General features: G+C 37.4%; 1 long non-coding RNA gene across 1 annotated transcript in view; it reads left to right on the top strand.

Moving 5' to 3' along the window:
* The first annotated feature begins 7,036 nt into the window (after positions 1–7,036).
* Positions 7,037–14,228, top strand: part of LOC121028422 (uncharacterized) — a 207,003-nt gene continuing 199,811 nt past the window's right edge. The window contains exon 1 of the long non-coding RNA XR_005789220.1: positions 7,037–7,156. This is a non-coding gene — a long non-coding RNA (uncharacterized LOC121028422). The remainder of the gene's footprint in view (positions 7,157–14,228) is intronic.

Consider the following 14,228-nt stretch of genomic DNA (forward strand, 5'->3'; position numbering starts at 1 on the left):
TATCGTCCTAACTCCCCTCACTTGGTCAAAAAAATTACGTGACTAGTCACTTTTTTGTGTTAGATCACAAAACAAAGGCACTGCTGAAGTCAAAGTTACCCTGGTAAAAAGGGCAGGTGGATCCTGTGGTTTCTGCTAATTCCATTCCCATATTAAAAAAGATTGTCATCCACCTGGGAAGACACAAAAGTCGCCTTGGGGAGTAGTGAAGTTGCTATTAAGGTTTGTATGGGGAGAAGAATGACAACCAACTTTATGTGACTGAGTGACAACAATGGAAAATGGACTTCGAGGACCACCCAACGTGGATCTGAGAGTCCTGGGAAGGGTGATGGAGTGGGAGGCTCTGGAGGTCAGGTCTTAGACAATTAGGTCATTGCAATAGGCCAGGTGTGGGAGATGAGAACATATCAGTAGGGTGGCAACAACAAAAACATACTGTATCTCACATTTCCCAATTTTATTGAGGGTCATGATAATTTCTGAGACATGTTACCACACATCATAGTCCAAATACATTAGCCATTGTGAGTTAGTTATAAACCTCTAAAACCACATGGTTTCATTCACAGTCTAAATTTATTTATTTATTCATACATCGATTGATATAAATATAAAAATATGTATTCTATAATACATATCATATAAAATATATTTTATATTTATAACCTCTGTGTGTGTGTGTGTGCACGCACATGCTGGTAAAGTTTATTTATGATATGCCTATCATGTCAATCACATTTCAGTCCTGAGAATTTGTGTTTATATGCAGAGGTTTGCACATTCCTGGGAGAATACTTTTTTCCACCCAAACGATAACAAAACAGGATGCAATTAATATGATAGTTGGGTAGCTGAATGGACAACATGCTTTTTGAGAGTCTCATCTGGGATTTTAGAGTGAATTGCATCCAGACACGGCCAGTAAAGCCCTTGAGTTCTTTACTTTTCACCTGAAGCTCTTGAATTCCTCAATATCCCACTGAAGATTTGGGTCTTCCAGTGGGTCTTCATCTTGGTTTTCGTCCACAGCTGTTGTTTTCTCAAGTGTAACCAAAGTTTCAGCTGGGCAAGAAGAAGGTTGCGTCCATTTCCATTTTCTGCATGGCCCCAGCTGTAGCCAGCAAGAGAATAACAGGTGTGCTGTTTTTCATGGCAGTTGGCCAGAGGTAACCCTGGTGGGGGGGCTGAAACTGGCTTTACTCTTTGACGGTACCAGTAATAGTTGTTTTGTTGAACTATGCCAACAGAATAAGCTATAAAGTAAATATTTATATCTATCTATATCTATTTCAGTTCTTTAAAATTCATCCTTTACATTCATTCATTCATTCGTGCAATGCATTTTTATTGTGTATCTATTCTGTATCAGACATTGCTTTAAGGGCTGACTATTCAAATATGAATTACTCCATCCCTACCATAAAGGGACTCAGTCTAATAGGAGACAAAGACATTGATACTACAAAATGTCTTTGTGGAGGATTGCCAAATAAAATACAGCATGCCTGGTTAAATTTGAATTTCAGATAAACAATGAATAATTTTTAGTACAAAATAATTTTAGTACACTATGAGGCACTAAATTTAATGAATAAATTTTTTGTGTAATGAATAATTTTTTAGTACAAGCTAATATTTTAGTGCAGTTCATGCAAAGTTTGGAACACACTTATATTTTAAAAATTTTATAAATTTTTTTTATATTTTTAAAAATTTATCTGAAATTCAGACTTAACTGGGTGTCTTGTATTTTTATTTACTGAAGCTGACCATCTCACTTTGGTGTGTCTGGGAATTGCCTGGTATATCATTTGAGGTTGTGAAATGTCCATAGTTTCCCATAAGTTTCCTTACTCTACAAATTATTTCCAAAGTATCTTTAACATGAATACAGTTAGGTGCACATGGGAGAAACAGAATGTTTCCTTTGCAGAATCTGTTTGGCTCATAAATTCAGTGGAAGTGCTAGGAGACTACAGAATATTGTACAGTCACTAAATAAAACATGGAATTAAAGGGGAAGTAAAATATCTCTACTTCCTATACTATGGCAGTAACAAGTTGTTTTCCTGTTTGGCTCACATACATTATTGCACATTTTTATCCATTGTCATTTGAATAGAAGTTATTAGGTTAGATCACTTAAATATTTACAGGTTGAGAAAGTAATGTTACTTGCTTAGAAGCAAAATACAGTTCTTGGAGTTATAAGATGTTTGCCAGAAGGAGTTCTCATGTTTCTCGAAACCCTGAATTTTACATTGTTGAGGATAGATCTATCTTGTGTTTGGTACTTAACAAATTTTGTTCACTCTGGTTGACACAATGGCATCTACTCATGGCATCTTGTAGTGAAATTTCTGACAAGAGTTAAGAGTAATTTTACTTTCTGCAACATGGTCAACACTTTTATTTGGATTTGTCCTACTGGTAACTTTCTACCTAAAAAGCAATTACTTCCTACCTGCCCAACGGCCCTCAGGAGTTTAGTTAGATGGCCTGTTACTGCCTTTCCCCGCTGTGAGGCATAAAACTGGTGGGAACATCCTCCATGTGTAAGTCCAGAGCTTAGAGTCCATTTGGAAGAAGCATAATTATGATTAAGAGAAAACCATAGCATATTACATACTTTGCCTTTTCGTGTCTTGTTATGATTGACTATAAAACAATTTACTCTTATTATATGTGAAGTATATAATTCAGTGATTAAAATTGTATTAAAAATACAAAAAAGTAGGAATCAATTTTGTCCATGTCAGGAATACTTAATATAGTACAAGACTCAGGATAATTCTTCCTATGTATATTAGCAGAATAATCTTTTTTCATATTTTATATATTTTCATTTTAAAAAAGTTTAAAAATTAAAATTATAACTAAAATAACCATACATGTTGCAAATTATTTGTGGATGACTATCTTCAATGTAAGTCAGAAATGTGCTATATTGTTAATTATTGGTTGTATTAAGATAGGTGTTCGTTGTACTAGGAGAATTGCATTCTTTGGAATAGAAAGGCGATTCCTCTTCTACATTGTCCTGGTCATAAGATAGTGACTGATGTTTCAATATCTACACATCTGGTTCCCTTCCCCCCACTTCACTAACTCTCCATTATAAATCAGAATAATCATATTTTTCTGTTACCCCAACAACTATTATCTGAACTCCATTATTCAAATGAGTTCCAAGAGAATCTCTTCAAATTTGTATTGTATTACAAAGACCCACATAACCAAATTTTGGTTTAATAAACCTAAATGCTACTTTCCTTTCCTTGCCATTTAAAGGTGAAAATGCACTTCTCTTTGTTCTACTAGAGGCAAGCATGGGATTTAAAGTCTTTCAACAAGCTTAATTTAAAATCAATATTTGTCTGCTCTCTAGGTCTTTGAAAACTGTCCAAGATAGTGTTAGAGTAGAAAGCTAATGTGTAAAATAAGTTCTGCAAATCAGAAAATCAGCATTGGATTGGGTCATTCAAATGAGCTTCTGTATTTCAAATGCATAAACATTTCTGATAAATGGTCATTTAGCTGTATCTTGCCTATCCACCGTCAAAAATGTAAAACCACTCTACGTGATCTATTATATACATATTTTAATTAAACGTTTTTTTAATGTTTTATTTATTTTTGAGACAGAGAGAGACAGAGCATGTGCAGGGGAGGGGCAGAGAGAGAGGGGGACACAGAACCGGAAGCAGGCTCCAGGCTCTGAGCTGTCAGCACAGAGCCTGACGCGGGGCTCGAACTCACAAACCGTGAGATCATGACCTGAGCTGAAGTCGGACGCTTAACCGACTGAGCCACCCAGGTGCCCCTGATCTATTATATTTTTGACATTAAAAACCACTTTGTTTATCTTTATTTTTAGCCAAAATATGATATCTCTATAACTGCCATCCCCTTGATTTAAGGGACCCAGAACAAATCTCTTCCCTTCCCTTGTAGAAATAACATTTCCTTTACTCTATTCCCAGATAATGAGATTTTTCCTTCTTTTGCTAAACCTAATCTGAACCCCCCACGTCTTCTGGAGTCAATGCTCCATCATTTCTCTGAATCTCTCTCTCCCAATTTATTCTTCTCACCAAGCTATTAAAATATTTTTCCAGTAAAAAAAAAATCCTTCTCTTGACCACATGTCTCATTATATAATTATGGTACCAGGTGTGTCTTCTTTCATAATTTTCTTGTAAGAATAGACCACAGTCATTATCTCCATTTCCTCACCTTCCAATTTTTCTCAAACCACTAAAGTTTCTGCCTTCCTTATTCCATTTATAGTGCTCTTTAAAGGTAAAAAAATCATATTCTAATAGCCTTGTAATGGTAAGTTTATTTATTTACTTTGAGAGAGAGAGAGAGGGCTGGGGTGGGGCAGAGAGAGAGAGAGAGAATCCCAGGCAGGTTCTGCACTGCCAGCGTGGAGCCCAATATGGGGCATGTACTCACAAACCATGAGATCATGACCTGAGCCAAAGTCTAGAGTCCGATGCTTAACTGACTGAGCCACCTAGGCGTCCCTCTAATAGCCTTGTAAATACTGTGCACCTGAAGCTAAAAACTCATCCTTCCTCCCCAAATGGTATTTTCTAGGGTCCACAAAACCTGAGAAGTCTCCTTGGCCATTGTTCCTCACTCCCCCAGTGTAATCAGTCATGTTCCACAGCTTACTCTTAAATTCCATCTTGTTTCTACCATTTTTTCTTCACCTAATCAGTGGGCCTGGCACATATTCTGTGATTAATAAATGTTTAAATATGTGAACTAATTTATCAAAGAAGGGCATCTCTCAGGCAAATGCTACTGGCTACTTCTCTTGTCTGCTTCTAACAAGGTTCCAGAGAGCCCCTTTGATGTTTCCCTTTCAGTTCCTGGTCACTAACCTAGACCCTCGGACTAAGGAGGCATCCCCTCTCCCTTGATAACAGACTTAGACTGCTCATAACATATTTGTCTTGACTTAGAACTTAGAATTCAGGCTAACAGGCCTAGAACACCTCATGTGCTAGATTTGTTACTCTCATAAGAAAGGCTATAACTCAAACAGATAATGTACAATTAAGAAGCTGGTATAAATATAAATCAGAGTTCTAGAAAACTAATGATCAACCTATACTGAAATCTTGTACCACAGTAGTAATTACAGCCACACTAACATAGCACCAATTACGTGCCAAGCATTGTTCTAAAGGCGCTGTTTATAATTGTTTAAGACTTCAGCAAACGATGTGTGTAACATTACCATTTTCCCAGTCTCACTAAAAAAAAAAAAAAAAAACTGAGGCAAAATTACTTGTCCAATCATATCGATCGTAAGTGACAGACCTTGGGTGTGAACCCAAATACTTAATTATTAACCTACACTGCCACACCCTGAAGAAAATCAAGAGATTCTATGCCAAGTAATCCCTTACCAAACTCAGACCGGTGCCTTAGATGGTTGGACATGTGATCCTACTTTGCTTTCCTGATACATAGTATACTTTACAAACCTTGTCCCATGTCAAATGTCAATAACATAAACAATGTGCGACGTGAGAGGTAAACGCCATTCCAGGAATCCAAATGTGCTGTTTGCCCAAATAACATTATTATTAGCCTGAGAAGAATACGGTTACTCCCCCTTATCTGCAGTTTTGCTTTCTGCAGTTTCAGTTCCCTGCTATCAACCGCGGTCCAGAAGCAGATGGATGGTCCTCCTTCTGACGAATCGGCAGAACGTCAATAGAAGCCTAAGTTTACGTCAGAATGCTGCGTCATTACCTCGCTTAGTTTCGCCCAGGCATTTTATCATCTCCCATCATCGCATGAAGGGTGAGTACAGCACAATAAGATATTTTAAGAGATCAAAACCACATTCACATAACTTTTATCATAGTCTGTTGTTGTAAATGTTCTATTTTATTATTACTTGTTTCTCTTACTTTGCCTACTTTATAAAGTAAACTTTATTTTATACAGGTATGTTTTATGTAGGTATGTTTATAATAGGAAAAAGAATAGCATATATAGGGTTCAGCACTATCCAGGCACCCACGGGGGGTCTTGGTGCATATCGCCTGTGGATAAGCACGAACTGCCATATTGGCCTGTGTTTCTCTTCAGTTACATAAGTAGATACATTTGGAACTAATCCCTACAGAGATTTGGGAAATGAATACAGGAGAGTTGAAGGGAAGGAGACTAGAGAACAAAGGGGTACCATTGAGAACCTTGTTTCCTTCCCCCAAGCCCCTAGCACCTGGTAAATTTCCAAAATCTCATCAGAAAGCATAATATATTTACAGCAATATTTATCCTCTTGACTATTAACTCTATGCCAAATATTCTTGCCTACATTATCTTTAATTACGTCCAAGCCCCACAAATTAGATATATCATCCCCCCATTTTGCAGATGTTTTCCAAGGCTGCAAGAATTTAGCATTACTAAGAATCAAAGAACTTGTGGTTGTGGAAGTGGAATGAAAAATGGAATTCCTCTGATTCCAGTGCGTAAATGTACTTTGCGTTGTCAGTCCTAGGAAAGCATCTATCTCAAGCAGCAGTAGCCCAGTATTTCCCATGTCACCTAGTGAGGACTTGTGGCTCAAGCTGAATTGACAAGATTCCTGCCAGCTTTATATTCCAGAGAAACTGGTTGTTCATCACATTTATGCCTATACCTCTGTCTATGTGTATATCTGACAAATCAAAATTTGCAGGGTGATCAAGCATGTTTAGTAATGTGAAGAAATGCCTAAGGATAAGTGCAAATTAAAATTAACACCAAAATAGAGAAATAGGTTATGCATAGTGAGTATATCAGTCAGGATGAGCTAGGTTATACTACAGTAATGACAATAACAAAAAATTAAACTGTCTGTGATTTGGCCAGACAAAAGTTTATTTTTTGCTCACTTGAAGCCAGTTTAGGGTTCAGGTGATTCTCCGGGATAGTCACCTTGAATGTGGTTGTTTGGCAATCCAGGCTGCTTGGAGCTTTTGGCTTCTTCTCAACACGTGTTTTCATAATTTCAGGGAAGGAGAGTGCTGATGTGTCTTGTACTGTCAACTTAAATATCTCCATACAGACATGACATATATCACTTCACTTCCAACCCATTGGCTCTCCAGTGTGCCTAGAAGGAAAAGAGAAACAAACAGTGAGTAATACAAGTGTCTCCTACACAGAGCAAAAATCAAAAAAGAGAGAGAGAGAATATAAAGTATAAAATAAACAGAGAAAATCGATAGAGTGAACTGTGTTATGATTGCATGATTGATCATGTTTTTGCTATTTTAGGTACTGAATGTTAAAAATTATTCTAGAGGTGCCTGGATGGCTTAGTCAGCTAAGCGTCTGACTCTTGATTTTGGCTTGGGTCATGATCTCATGGTTCCTGAGTTCAAGCCCAGCGTCTGGCCCCCATGCGGCTCCTAATCAGGCTCCCATTGGGCTCCTCACTGACAGTGTGGAGCCTGCTTGGGATTCTCTCTCTCTCTCATTCTCTCTCTCTCAAGATAAATAAGCTTAAAATAATTATTCTACAGTCTTTCAGAGGAAAAATACATGAATTTCCACTGTTAGAGTTGAAACACCTCACTACATGTTACCCTGTACCTTCCATCAGTCTTTGAGATGTTGCTCCGTCCCTGAAGGCTTTTTAGTGGGTTGAAGAGGTAGATAAGTAAGGGTAAAGAGACTGACTATGACAGCAGAGCAAATAGTTTATGTTGCACAAGCACATCACTTCCCTGATTTTTTCCTACCTTTTTTTTTTACCTTTGAAAAGAAAAATGTTGTTTCCATTTATATACTTGAATATCATGAAGGCATGAACTCATTGGTTGTATTTATAATAGCACCAGTCTTTCTATTGCTGCTTAGAAAATGAAAAGTAATTTTACTGCTTTTAGTTTGGACCTCACTTCTTTCATTTTAAAGAATATAGTTTTAAAGAGAACCATTGCTGGAAATAAGGGCCTGAGGAAAGAGCATGGTCCTTCAGCTCACTTGAGGGACATCATGTTCCTCTCTATTGTATTCCCCAGAGCTAATGTAATCTAAGTGACATACAAATTGAATTGGCTTTCCAGATTTTCATATACTTGTAACAGGTTGTTGAAGAATATAGACTCATAGAGGTAAGAATATAAGTTAAAAATTTTTCCCGAACTGTCCTCAATAGTTACTATGCTATAAATTACTTTTTCCATCTCTTACTGAATCTTTGTCAGAGTCTATAAATTTTCCAGCCACTTTTGTTTATTAAGATTCCAATCAAGTCTGCAGCATCAATATTGTATGAATTCAAAGCTCTTCTTCTTCAAGGATAGAGTCGAGTAGCTTGGTGGTGGTACTTTCTTCTTACAAGATTCATGCTCCTAAATCTCCTAAAAGTTCTGACTTCTCTAAGCCTGGGGATAGAGATATCAGAGAGAAGTGGCAAATCTTTCCCCATTTGTCTGTGTGATGACACAGTCCTCCTCTTACTGTGTTTTTGTTTTGTTTTTGTCGCTTTTCTGACTGCCATTGATTGGCTATCTATGCTTTTTGAAGAATATTTGGTCTAACTCTTGATAGTTCAGCAAATATGTTGGTCCTTTTGAGCTTCTCCACTACAAAGTTTTCTTTTGTACACCATCTAGAGTTGTCTCCACTTTTCCCCCTTAAAGCACACAACCACTGATCTGCCCCTCGGGACTTTCTGGCTGGTTACCTTACGGTACATCAGTGAGAATTGGGAATCTGTCTCAGGTGAAGTACTAGAAAGATGCGTGAAGCCCAGATGTCTTCTGAATTGTCCATTCTGTCCCTAGGTGTGTTAAATCATGGTAAGAATAGATGGTCCTCCAAAGATTTCCACATCGAATCCCTGGAATCTATGAATGTGTCATGTTACATGGCAAAGAGAAATCAAGGTTGCAGACAGAATTAAAGTTCTAATCAACTGACTTTAAATGAGAGATTCTCCTGAATTACCTGGGGGGATCCAGTGTAATCATGGAGGGCCTTAAGAGTGGAAGAGGGAGGCAGAAGGTTAGGTCAGAGTGGTGTGACGTGAGGAGGACTTGACGCGCTGTTACTGGCTGTGAAGCTGGAAGAAGAAGGTTACGAGCCAGGAAATGTAGGAGACCCCTAGAAGCTGGAAGAGGCAAAGAAACATCATTTTCTAGAGACTCCAGAAGAGAAGGCAGCCCTAGGGGCACCTTGACTTTAGTTGAGCGAGACCTGGGTCAGACTTCTGATCTACAGAACTATAAAATTGTCATGTAAAGCTGTAAATTAGTCTTAAAGCACTAAATTCGTGGTAATCTGTTATGACAGCTAGAAAACAAATACACTGGACAATCCTTGCGTTCTTGCCATGCCAGTGCTTCCAGTTGCTCCACGTGGCTGCCTCTTCTTTCAGCCTGGGCTCCCTTTCCTCAACTCAGCCCTGTAAAGGTACAGACTAGCAGCCCAGGTAGTGTCAACATGGGGAACGAGGGGCTCTTTCCTTTCACACAAGCAGTGGCCTTCTACTTACTTTTGAGTTCATTTTTTCCTGAAAGTATACATTTATTGCTAGAGTAAATGTTTTATAAAGCTCTTTGCAAAAACACAGCAGCCTCTTGCCATCAGTACCTTCTACCGTTTCCTCGTTTACAGAAGCAACCGACTTTAATTCATTTGGCTATGTCTTTTGGTAGTCATACCTCTAAATGACATGCTTATATTGCTACTTCTTGATCTTTCTCTATCTGCTGTCTTCCCCAAATGGAAAAATTATCCATCCTTTACCTACATCCTTGCCCACCATACATAAAATCTCCTCCCTCCCAACCTCCCAAGAGGGTTATGTTATAATTTTGTCTTAACAACTGTTAAGAATTTATATTGTTAGGGTGCCTAGGTATCTCAGTCGGTTAAGCACCTGACTGTTAATTTTGGCTCAGGTCATGATCCTGTGGTTCATGGAATCGGGCTGACAGTGCGGGGCCTGTTTGGGGTTCTCGCTTTCCCTCTCTCTCTGCTCCTCCCCTCTACACACACGCGGTCTCTCTCAAAATAACTAAATAAACATTTTTACAAATCTTAAAACAAGAATTTACATTGTTATGACATGTAAATCCTCACACAGTATACTATGGTTTTCATCATCTTTGGGATTAAAATTGTCTTTTCTGTTAATTTTTTGATTTTCTGGGTACACATTATGCTTCCACCTCAAATATTTGCCAAATAATAGAAATCCTCTCTCAATACTTTTAGAGACAACAGGTGTTCTACTTTTAGTGTTTTCAGAGAAAACACAGCCATAAACTGATCTGCTTCAATCTGGACTGGTTGCCTCTAGGTCCCTGCAAACCATTCCTCCTGAGATCTCCTTCCATTGTCTTCCTGAGGGTTCTTTAAATTTTTTTAATGTTTATTTATTTTTGAAGGAGAGAGGCAGAGCATTAGTGGGGGAGGGCAGAGAGAGAGGGAGACACAGAATCTGAAACAGGCTCCAGGCCCTGAGCTGTCATCACAGAGCCCAGTGCAGGGCTCGAACTCACGAACCTGGAGATCATGACCTGAGCCCAAGTTGGACGCTTAACCAAATGAGCCACCCAGGTGCCCCATCTTCCTGAGGATTCTTGTCACCTCTTGCTTGTGCCAGATACGTTTCCAGTGTCCACTACTGGGAAAGTATGAGCAGGAGGTAAAATTTGAGGATTTTGTCTATCTAAAAACATCTCTTACCCTTGTCTCTACCCTTGTCTTGATTTTGTCTGGGAGTTGAACTGAAAATAATTTTTGCTCAGAATTTTGAAGCAATTGCTCTGTTTTCTTCCGGCTGTCAACAATATTGATGTCAGACTTCCAAAGCTGTTCATACTCTTTTTTTTTTTTTTAATCTCTGTAAGTAATCTCTACACTCAACATGGGGCTTGTTCTATGAACCAGGATGCTAGTCCTCAGCAGATATTGAATCTGCCAGTGCCCTGATCTTGGATTTTCCAGCCTCCAGAATTATAGCAAATAAATTTCTTATAAGTTGCTTATAAGCCTTCCAGTATATGGTATTTCTGTTATAGCAGCCGAAACAAACTAAGGCACTCCATAAATTTTCCTTCCTTCCTTCCTTCCTCCCACCCTCCCTTCCTCCCGTCTTCCCTTCCTTCTTTCCTTCTTTCCTTCCTTCCTTCTTTCCCTCCCTGGGAGATTTTGTTTCCTAGGAGATCTTACCTTGCTTCCAACATGCATATTGAGTTTACTGTTTCCCTTGACATATTTTTAATTCTCAAGGGCTCTTTTTGGTCTCTAAGTGCATTTTAAAAGTAGTTTCCTATAATTGTTTTGTGTATGCTGCATTCTACCTTGTGTTTTATCCTCTCCAGAAACTAAAACCTCCATTGTCTACCAGGTTGGAGAAGCTATAGTAATATATCTTCTGATATATATACTATATAGATATACTATATAGATATATACTATACAGATTTTATATACTATAAGATATAGTAATATATCTTGATATACATATATATATATATATATGGTAATGTGAATATATGAAATAAGTGAGAGGATCTAAGATTCTAACTTCTTCTTAAACAGACTTTCAGCCAATCTGCTGTTTTTAAAACCATCTTTTCCCCCTACTTCCAAAGCATCTGGTGCTTCCAACTACTGGAGTGTTTTCAGGGATGAGCAATGCAAATTGGGTTATTTATTGGCCTTCACCACTGCCAGTTTAGGATCCAGCTCTCTCAGGGCTGGTAGATCCATTAACTTTCATTCTGATTTTCAGATTCTGATTTTTCTCAGTTTATCTGCTTTTGCAAGTATTTTTTCTCCTGTTTTCTTTGTTCTTGTGATATCATTCCTTTAAAAATTCTGCAAACTGTTGTTTAAGTAGGGTTTTTATAATGAGTAGGGATAAAAGTATATGTTCAGTTGATTGTATTAAATACCTTTAATTGGGATGACACCACACATGTTTATGAACAATTCACTTAGAATCATCCTCCCATTGTAATCACTTGGCTTTGGCAGGAGTGGGGAAGGAGAGCACAAAGAAAGAAAACCCTCTCAACACAACACTATACTTCTTAGAGAACTTAATGCTTTCTGCCATTCCCTAGGTGGTGGTTGCAGACCTGTTTCTATAGCCTGTTAGAAAATGCTGTGTTAAGGGTCTCACCCAAATTTTTGTTTTGTTTTAGAATTTTGCATTTAAGTTTTGGCTTTGTACCTTAGCTAAAATTCTGAGATTACAGGGAAAATTCCACTCAAAATCCTATTATATGCTGACCTGGTTATTATATTTCCTAAGAAGTCTTTTTTCCCCAAGTTAAATTACAGAGTTGTTCCGAGTAATCAGACGGTTGATGATAGTTATTTTGTTTGGATTTCTTTCACCTGTACCTTTTGATTATCTTGTGTCCTTGGTCTTAAACATAAGAGTAGGAACAGATTCTTTGTGTTTGTACTCCCACAAACTTATGCAGGTCTTCAAATGCTATTTATTTGGTGCCAAGAATGAGTATGTCATCCTAAATGAAGACCTGATTAGGAATATTTCATAACATATGGTTCTGTGTGTTGAAGAGTGGAAGTTTTGAATTACGATTTGTAGGAAAAATCCTTGTATAATACCTTCAATCAAATCAAATAGACTACACTTATTGTATTTGAAGTATGTCATTTTTCCCTTCTTACTTTTTAAAAATATTTAACGGCTCAAAATAACTTTAATACTAGTTTTAATCCCTTTAACATATATGTACATACATCATAAATTTTTAGGACATAAGGTTAAGTAGTATCATAATTAATGGTTTATAGCTCTGTAACATCACTTCCCGTTTTAGTGTCCTCTAATTCCATTTAAGGAACTCACCCTGGACCTGGATCTGTTTCTAGCAATAATAGTTTTTATTCATTGTCATTGTTATTTTATATTATTCTATTTTTATGAAGCAATTTCAAATGTGAGTTTATTTTTCTCTATGATGGAAACTAGACTGTTGATCGATTAATTTTCATGTGCAAGGGCTTCTTATTTGATTTTTTTTCCCCTGACGGTATGGCACTGCTAGTGACAATATTCCAAAAGACAGCTCCATTGCTTCTGTGCCTAGGACCTAGAGTTAATTTGCAGCCTCATTTTTGATCTTACAAGCCTACTGCAAATGTGATGTTGGTAGAAGAAAGTTTTCCTCATCTTATATATCTTGCACATGCCTCTTGACAGTATTTTACGATATCATTTTTTACAAAGAGTTAAATATGTTAGAACTATAATTTCTGGTAGTTGATTCAATCAAAGTAAAATAAAATAAAATAAAATAAAATAAAATAAAATAAAATAAAATAATTCTATGTTGCCATAAATTGATCATATTAGGGTGTTTCTTTAGCAAGGTGAAGCTTCAATCTTTGTTAAAGGGAATGACTACGTTTTGTAGGCCGCCAATCAGGAAAGAAACATAACGGGAGCAAGTGCTGGCTTTGGCTGGAATTGAGCCGTCCTGACCAAAGCAAAAGGGAAAAATGAACTCTAGCAGAGTAGTGTCAGTTAATGAAGGTTTGTCTTCATGTGCAGTAGACAAGATATTATAGTGAAAAGGCTGATGTGGGTTCTGAGACACAGAGACCTGTCAGGACTCAGCCATTTCCTTGCTGTGTGCCCGTGAACAGATTACTGACCTGAAGCTCACTTGCTTCCTTGGTAAAAATTTTATATCTTACAAGGTTCTCATGAGGATTCAGTGAGATAAAATTTGTGAATGTCCTTTGGAAATTTAAAAATCCCACGGAAATCCAACTGGTATGATTAATGCTTTCTATAGCCAAAGGTAGTTTAGATTGCATTTCAGGACTGTCTAACACAGTGTCTGATAAAGCATATGCTCAATAAATAGTAGTTCCTTTCTTTATCCAAGGAATAAAAATAAGTTTCCCAGTAATGAGCAATTATAAGATACCATAGCGATTCCAGCACAGCATAAACATTTGGGGGTGGGGGAAGACAATTACATGGAATATTCTAAAGTTCATACAACCTGGTTTTCCAAAGATTATCATTATTGTAGAAAAAGAGTGACAATGCACTTATGGTATATATGGCACAAGTGGTTTTTCCTTTTCACAAAAATAATACTAAATAAGCTAAAATTTACATAAGAAGTCAATAGATTAGATGATCATGATATAATAATGGTGAAATTTAACACTTTTGAGGAATTGGTAAGGAACTTAGA

Source organism: Herpailurus yagouaroundi, unplaced genomic scaffold, assembly GCF_014898765.1.
Source record: "Herpailurus yagouaroundi ecotype Mexico unplaced genomic scaffold, PumYag 100, whole genome shotgun sequence".
Classification (NCBI taxonomy): Eukaryota; Metazoa; Chordata; class Mammalia; order Carnivora; family Felidae; genus Herpailurus; species Herpailurus yagouaroundi.